Source organism: Rhinopithecus bieti, unplaced genomic scaffold, assembly GCF_001698545.2.
Source record: "Rhinopithecus bieti isolate Rb0 unplaced genomic scaffold, ASM169854v2 scaffold_20150, whole genome shotgun sequence".
Lineage (NCBI taxonomy): Eukaryota > Metazoa > Chordata > Mammalia > Primates > Cercopithecidae > Rhinopithecus > Rhinopithecus bieti.
In genome coordinates, this window is record NW_016810565.1 from 5256646 (window position 1) to 5264259 (window position 7614).

A 7614-nucleotide genomic window follows, 5' to 3' on the forward strand; every position below is an offset into this window, starting at 1 on the left:
TATCTGTAAAGAGCAGATGTATGCTGATTTGTACTGTCTTCTTTATACTATACTGTTCTATTTTCAAACTCCAGTTAACTGTTTCATGAAGGGACCGGCCACTCTTCTCACCCTCACTCTGACATCAGCTGGAAGTGCTTTCCCCTGAGTTAGCACCACTCTTACTATAGCATTTGTGATATATTCATTTGGCAACTCAAGAGTCCCTTCATCAAGCTTATCCAGACAGACCTCGTTTCATTGGGCTTCACTTTATTGAGCTTCACAGGTATTGCTTTACCAATTGAAGGTTTGTAGCAACTGCACTGAGCAAGTCTATTGGCATCATTTTTTCCAATACCCTATGCTCACTTTGCTAGCATTTTTAAGCAATAAGGTGTTTTCTAATGAAGGTATGTACATTTTCTAGACACAGTGATACTGCACACCTAACAGACTATGGTATAGTGTAAACATAACTTTTATATGCACTTGGAAACAAAACAATTCCTATGACTTGCTTTCTTACAATATTTGTTTTACGGCTTTATTGTGCACCCACTGTATCTCCAGGGTGAGTCTACTGCAAGGCTCCTCAAACATGGGCAGTTCACATATTCTCTTTAAAGGGGAAAAATCTGTATGTGAAACAATATGACTTAATTTCTATTTATTTGGCTTATATATATATAATTATTATTTTCTTTTTTTTAATTTTATTTTTGAGACAGAGTTTCACTCTGTTGCCCAGGCCGGAGTGCAATGACATGATCTCAGCTCACTGCAACCTCCGCCTCCCGGGTTCAAGCGATTCTAGTGCCTCAGCCTCCCAAGCAGCTGGGATTACAGGCACACACCACCACACCTGGCTAATGTTCGTATTTTTAGTAGAGACGGGGTTTCACCATGTTGGCCAGGCTGGTCTCGAAGTCCTGACCTCAGGTGATCCATCCGCCACCTCGACCTCCCAAAGTGCTGGGATTACAGGTGTGAGCCACCATGCCTGGCCTATTATTTTTCTTAATCAACAGAAGTGCTAGCCAAAAGCCTAAAAAACAGATGCCTGCACTTTTTTTTTTTTTGAGATAGGATCTCACTATGTTGCCTACCTCCCCACACCCCCCCACACCGCTGGTCTCAAACTTTTGGCCTCAAGCCATCCTCCTGCTCAGCCTCCGAGTAGCTGGGATTACAGGCATGTGACACCACACCCAGCTTATATACACAACTATAAAACTAAGTTTAAATGTCTTATGCTTATATAACTAGATAAGCAAAAAACAAATGTATAAATTAAATACAAACAAAATCACCAAACCAGCAAAATTCAAAACACTCATCAAACAATGATGCTGCTCAAATTATAATCACTATCCACAAGGTAAGTATGGTAACGGCACAGGCCTAAAAACAGGCAGACAGAACAAGAGAGCCTGGAAAGATAACACACAGAATCCCTACAGCCCTTACAAAAGCCACCTTAAGAAATGCCCTCACCCACAATTTGCAGCACTGGGTTCAGAAATATATGTGGACCCAACTGTGATAGCTAGTACAGGCTAAAGGTGAGAAATGAGGACTGTGTTTGTACCTGTTTATTTTATACTGTATTCTGCAGTCACACTGCGTTCTGTATCAATATCAATAATCTCAATAACTCCAATATCAATCAAGTGCCGTTGGCCCAGATGAAGCGGTTCTTGGCTCATAACCAGACCTGCTGACAGGCTGGACTGGCCACGCCTCACATATACAATGCTGACCCTGGGGGAGGCAGGTAAGCTTTCTGAGAATTAGAGGTGATTCTCACTCATGCAGGCATTACCAACTACAACCACACGCCTCGGGATGCTGGGATCCAGATGCCTGCACGGCCGTCCAACCCAGAAAATGTTGCTGTTATCTCTATCATATAAACTACTGATATGATCAAGTATCCGACCAGCAATTTTGAGAAAAATGTAATTTCAGTCTCTACCTCATATTTCAGACCATCTGAAGAATGAATTTTTAAAACTGTTATACAGTCATACTCAGTATCCACAGGAGTCTGGTTCCAGGACCCATCTCAGATACCAAAGTTTGCAGATGCTCAAATCTCTTATGTAAAATGGAGTCATATTTGCCTATAGCTCAGGTATATCTTCTCATATACCTTAAATCATCTCTAGATTACTTGTAACACCTAATACAATGGAAATGCTATATAAATAGTTGTTATACTATATTATTTAGGGGATAATAAGAAAAAATGTCAGTACATGTTCAGTATAGATACAACCATCCTTTTTTTTAAAAAAAAATGTCCATCCAAGGTTGGTTCAACCTACAGATGCAGAATCGACAGATATAGAGGGCCAACTTCATGTATAACTGAAAAAAAAAAAGTTTAATAATTAAAATTCTAGAAGAACAATATCCTAAATGTCAGAAATATGGAAAAATCATCAAGAACAAAACTTAATGACCTAAAATTTTTTTAACTTCTGTATCTAAATCTTTACAAGATAAAAAGCAGATAGGGAAAATGTTCACAGAAGAGAATGTTCCTGATCGATAAATGACTCGAATATATAAGTAGAAATAGATTGCATATTGTGTATATGTGGGAGTTTTTTTTTATTTGTTTGTTTTCAACTGCAGAAAGACCTAGTAATTTTCTGCAAATCTTTTAGGTATGGGGATTATTTGTGGATGGGTGGTGAGAGTGGGGGATGGGAGTGTCTAGTTCTTTCCACCTCCTTACCCCATCTAATCCAGTACCAGACAACAGTAAGCCTTCAAAAAATGATTTCTCAATGAAAATATGAAAATACATAATAGAGTCTGTTAGAAAAAGAGAAACAAGAATTCAGGCAGTCGTCTAGAAAATAAAGAAAAATTCAGACTTAGACTTCATTATCTGAATGTTGATTCAATAGTACTTTTTCACTAAAATAAGTGGACATGTGCCTCGAGTGTTTAGCTCACTTGTTAGAATGCATCTCCAGCATACGGCTTCCTGAGATGCTCCAAAAGGAACACAGTTTGGATGTTACATTTTAGACTTTTAGCAATAGGTCATATCTATATACTCTCATGAGAGTATATATCAAGAGAAATAATATGCTACTTTGATTTTAAAATCTAGGACTGAACAAAAGGAAAGTGTTATCATAGGTAAAACAAATTGCTTACAAATAATCAAATCAAATCAATTGACAACAAAGGTAATGAACAGTCCCCCTGGAATCATTTAAATCCATGTACTAAAGCCAAGTACTTCAGGTACAGGTAAATATACATGTACAGGTATTTAACTATAAGCAGTCTGCAATAGAGAACCATGTTAAACTGTAGCAATTTAAAAAATCTGTGTAAAAAAAGATTGACTTTAAAAAAAGAAAAGAAAAAATGGTTCTTCATTCTGGAAAAACCACTAAGAACTTTTATTTCTACATCCACGACTTTTTTTTTTTGAGACAGAGTCTTGCCATCACCCAAGCTGGAGTGCAATGGCAAGATCTCAGCCTACTGTAACCTCTGCCTTCCAGGTTCAAGTGATTTCTGCTGCGTCAGCCTCCAAGCAGCTGGGATTACAGGCGCCCACTACCACGCCTGGCTAACTATTGTATTTTTAGTAGAGATGAGGGTTTCACCATGTTGGAGAGGCTGGTCTTGAACTCCTGACCTCAGGTGATCTGCCTGCCTCGGCCTCCCAAAGCGCTGGGATTACAGGCATGAGCTACCGTGCCTGGCCAAAAAGTCTTTGGGACTTTTTCAGATCCCAAAGAATGAGATCTGAGAATGCTCTTATGCTATTGTTGACTCAAAAATTAAACGTTCTGGCTGGGCGCGGTGGCTCACGCCTATAATCCCAGCATTTTGGGAGGCCGAGGTGGGTGAATCACGAGGTCAGGAGTTTGAGACCAGCCTGGTCAACATAGGGAAACCCCGTCTCTACTAAAAATACAAAATATTAGCTGAGTGTAGTGGTGGGTGCCTGTAATCCCAGCTACTCAGGAGGCTGAGGCAGGAGAATCACTTGAACCCAGGAGATGGAGGTTGCAGTGAGCTGAGATTGCACCACTGTGCTCCAGCCCAGGCAACAGAGTGAGACTCAGTCTAAAAAAATAATAATAATAAAAATAAAAAATACATTTCTATTCAGGACTGGTTAAAGCATAATTTTTTATCAAATAAATAAGGAAATCAAGACAGGAGAAAGGAACCATGGAAAGGAGATAAAAGTACCTGCCCCCCCAAATATTTTGCTTTATAGTAATGACCTGAGCTAAACTGCTATTTTTTCAATTAATTATGTACTAAGGGGAGCTAAAGATTTATTCTTAAAGTTATCTTGATTCCAAAAGCATTTCACAAACTGGCAGAGATAATCTAATACAATTAGGACAGAACACAAGAAAACAGGTGTCACTGTCCTCTACAGCTTCCATAATCTGGTAGCATGAATCTCCACAATTGAATATTGACTCAAACTGTTCCTAAAAATGCAAAAATCAGGGACTTTTACTGCTAGTAACTGTGGACTAAGGAAATCAGAACAATCCTCTACCTAAAAAGAACTAGAAAAGCTGGGAAAAATGTAAGAAATACCTGCCTGGAGGCATGGGGGAAGAAAGCAAGTCAGAGCCTGAGAAGGTGAGCTCAGTGTTTGAGGCTAATTTTCCTGAAGGGTGTTTATCAATTCTGAAGGGAATGCTAAAAGTTTGGTGTTGGGGTGGAGAGTAAAGGTGCTGGCGAAGAAGAAAACATTAGGAAAAGTGAACAGAACAGGTTTGTCTTCACAAGAACTGCAGCTCAGCTTAGAGATATTTCAATTCCTGAAACTGTACTGAAGACATCCCAGCTTGTAAGTGCTCCCATGTGCCTGACAACAGCAAATGTGAATTATCTCTGGAAGAAAAGCATCATCTTAGGTCTCAAATTATTCCTACAAATAATTCTGCCAATATGATGTTTACCACACATTTAAAAAAAACACTAGGCACATAAGGAGACAAGAGAATATGAATGAAAATCAACAGAAACAGACACCGGAAACAACTAACAGATATTGCCATAATTGAACACGGACTGTAAGATAATTACACTTACTATGTTAAAAGAGATAAAAGACAAGATTGATAATTTTGGCAGATAGCTTAGAACTATAAAACAGAAAGAAACAGAAATATAAAAATCAGTTGGGCACAATGGCTCATGCCTGTAATCCTAGCACTTTAGGAGGCTGAGGCAGGAGTATCACTGGAGGCCAAGAGTTTGAGACCAGCCTGGGCAACACAGCAAGACCCTGTCACTTAAATAAATAAATAAATAAAAGCTGGGCATGGGGGTGTGTGCCTGTAGTAGCTGCTACTTGGGAGGCAAAGGTGGGAGTTTAAGGCTGTAGAGAGTCATGACTGAGCCACTGCACTCTAGCCTGAGCAAAGGAATATTCAGACTCTGAAAAATAATAAAAATAAAAAACAAAAAAGAAATTTAAAACAATATTTTAAAACCCTGAAATTAAAAACTCAATGGATGGTTTAAATAGCAGATTATATACAGCAGAGGAGGGGGCATGGAGAGAGACAGTTAGTGAGAAGGAGATAACCAGAATAAAGAACAGAGAAACATGTAAAACGCAGAGAAACAGTTAAGAGACATAGAAGATATAGTGAAATGGACTAACATGGGGGTCCCCAACCCCTGGCCATAAACTAGTATCAGTCCGTGGCCTGTCAGGAACCAGGCCGCACAGCAGGAGGTGAGTGGCAGATGAGCAAGCATTACCGCCTGCAATCTGCCTCCTGTCAGATGAGCTGCAGCATTACATTCTCATAGAAGCATGAACCCTACTGTGAACCGTGCATGCAAGGATCTAGGTTGTGCACTCCTTATGAGAAGCTAACGCCTGATGATCTGAGGTGGAACAGTTTTATCCCGAAACCACCCCCTAACCTCCCATGGAAAAATTTTCTTTCATAAAACCAGTCCCTGGTGCCAAAAAAGTTGGGAACCGATGGTCTCACATATATCATTGTAGCCCTAGAAGGAAAGGTAAGAGAAAATGTGGCAGAAGAAATAACTGAGGCCGGGCGCGGTGGCTCAAGCCTGTAATCCCAGCACTTTGGGAGGCCGAGACGGGCGGATCACGAGGTCAGGAGTTCGAGACTATCCTGGCTAACACGGTGAAACCCCGTCTCTACTAAAAAATACAAAAGCTAGCCGGGCAAGGTGGCTGGCGCCTGTAGTCCCAGCTACTCGGGAGGCTGAGGCAGGAGAATGGCGTAAACCCGGGAGGCAGAGCTTGCAGTGAGCTGAGATCCGGCCACTGCAGTCCAGCCGGGCGACAGAGCGAGACTCCGTCTCAAAAAAAAAAAAAAAAAAAAAAAAAGAAATAACTGAAGTACTAACGGCTGATGATTTCCAAAACCAATGGAAGACATGAAGCCACAAATTCAAGAATCCCTAAAAACTCTAATTATAAATAAAAAGAAATCCATACTAGGGACAGTAAAGAAAATTGCTGAAAACCAAAGACAGAGAGAACTTTAAAAACAGCCAGCGAAAAAGACTACTTTCAAAGGAACAACAGACTGACAAGTGACTTCTCAACAGAAACTAAGTCATAGATAATGAAATAGCTTTAAAATGCTAAAAGAGTTCTCCAAGAAAACACCAAATGGCAAATGAGACCAGTGCAGTGGCAGGGCCTAGAGGCCCCAAAAATGGGAGGCCACAGCAGTGGCATCCAGGGTGAAGGCTGCGGCCATGGAGCTGGTGGTGGCAAGGCCAAGGCCAAGGAGTAGCTCCCCATCATCAAACTGGGCAGCATAGTCAAGGACATGAAGATCAAGTCCCTGAAGCTCTATCTCTTCTCCCTGCCCATCAAGGAGGCTGAGATCATTGCCTTTTTCCTGGGGGCATCCCTCAAAGATGAGTTTAAGATTATGCCAGTAAAAATGCAGACTTGCACTGGCCAGTGGTCCACGTTCAAGGCACTTGTTGCCATTGGGGACTAAAATTGCCATGTTGGTATGGGTGTTAAATGCTCCAAGTCGGTAGCTACTACCATCCAAGGAGTCATCATCTTTGCCAAGCTCTCCACTGTCCCCGTGCAGAGAGGCATCTCAGGAGACAACACTGGCAAGCCCCACAGCATTTCTTGCAAGGTGACAGACCACTGCAGCTCTGTGCTGGTACACCTCATCTCCACCCAGAGACAATGGTTTCATCTTGATCTCTGTGCCCAAAAAGCTGCCGATGATGGCTGGCATTAAGGACTGCCACACCTCAGTCAGAGGCTGCACTGCCACCCTGGGCAACTTCACCAAGGCCACTGTTAATGTCATCTGTAAGACTTCACAGCTATCTGACCCCCAACCTCTGGAAGGAGACCGTATTCACCAAGTCTACCTATTAGGAAACTAGGAATTCACTGACCAGAGTCTCTACTGCAGAGAACCCAGAACCCAGGCTCCAGCTCTGGCTATTATACAATTAAGGATTTTTATACAAGAAAATAAAGTGAATTAACTTTTAAAATGCTAAAAGAAAACAACGGCAAACCAAGAGTTCTATAACCAATAAAAAGACACTTCACAAATGGAAAAAAAGTTCTAAAATTAGATGTGGTAATGGTTGCATAAC

At 41.1% G+C, this 7614-nt stretch overlaps 1 pseudogene; it reads left to right on the forward strand.

The window, feature by feature from the left end:
• Nucleotides 1-6692: 6692 nt before the first annotated feature.
• On the forward strand, nt 6693-7387 carry LOC108542289 (40S ribosomal protein S2 pseudogene; annotated as a pseudogene).
• Nucleotides 7388-7614: the final 227 nt, after the last annotated feature.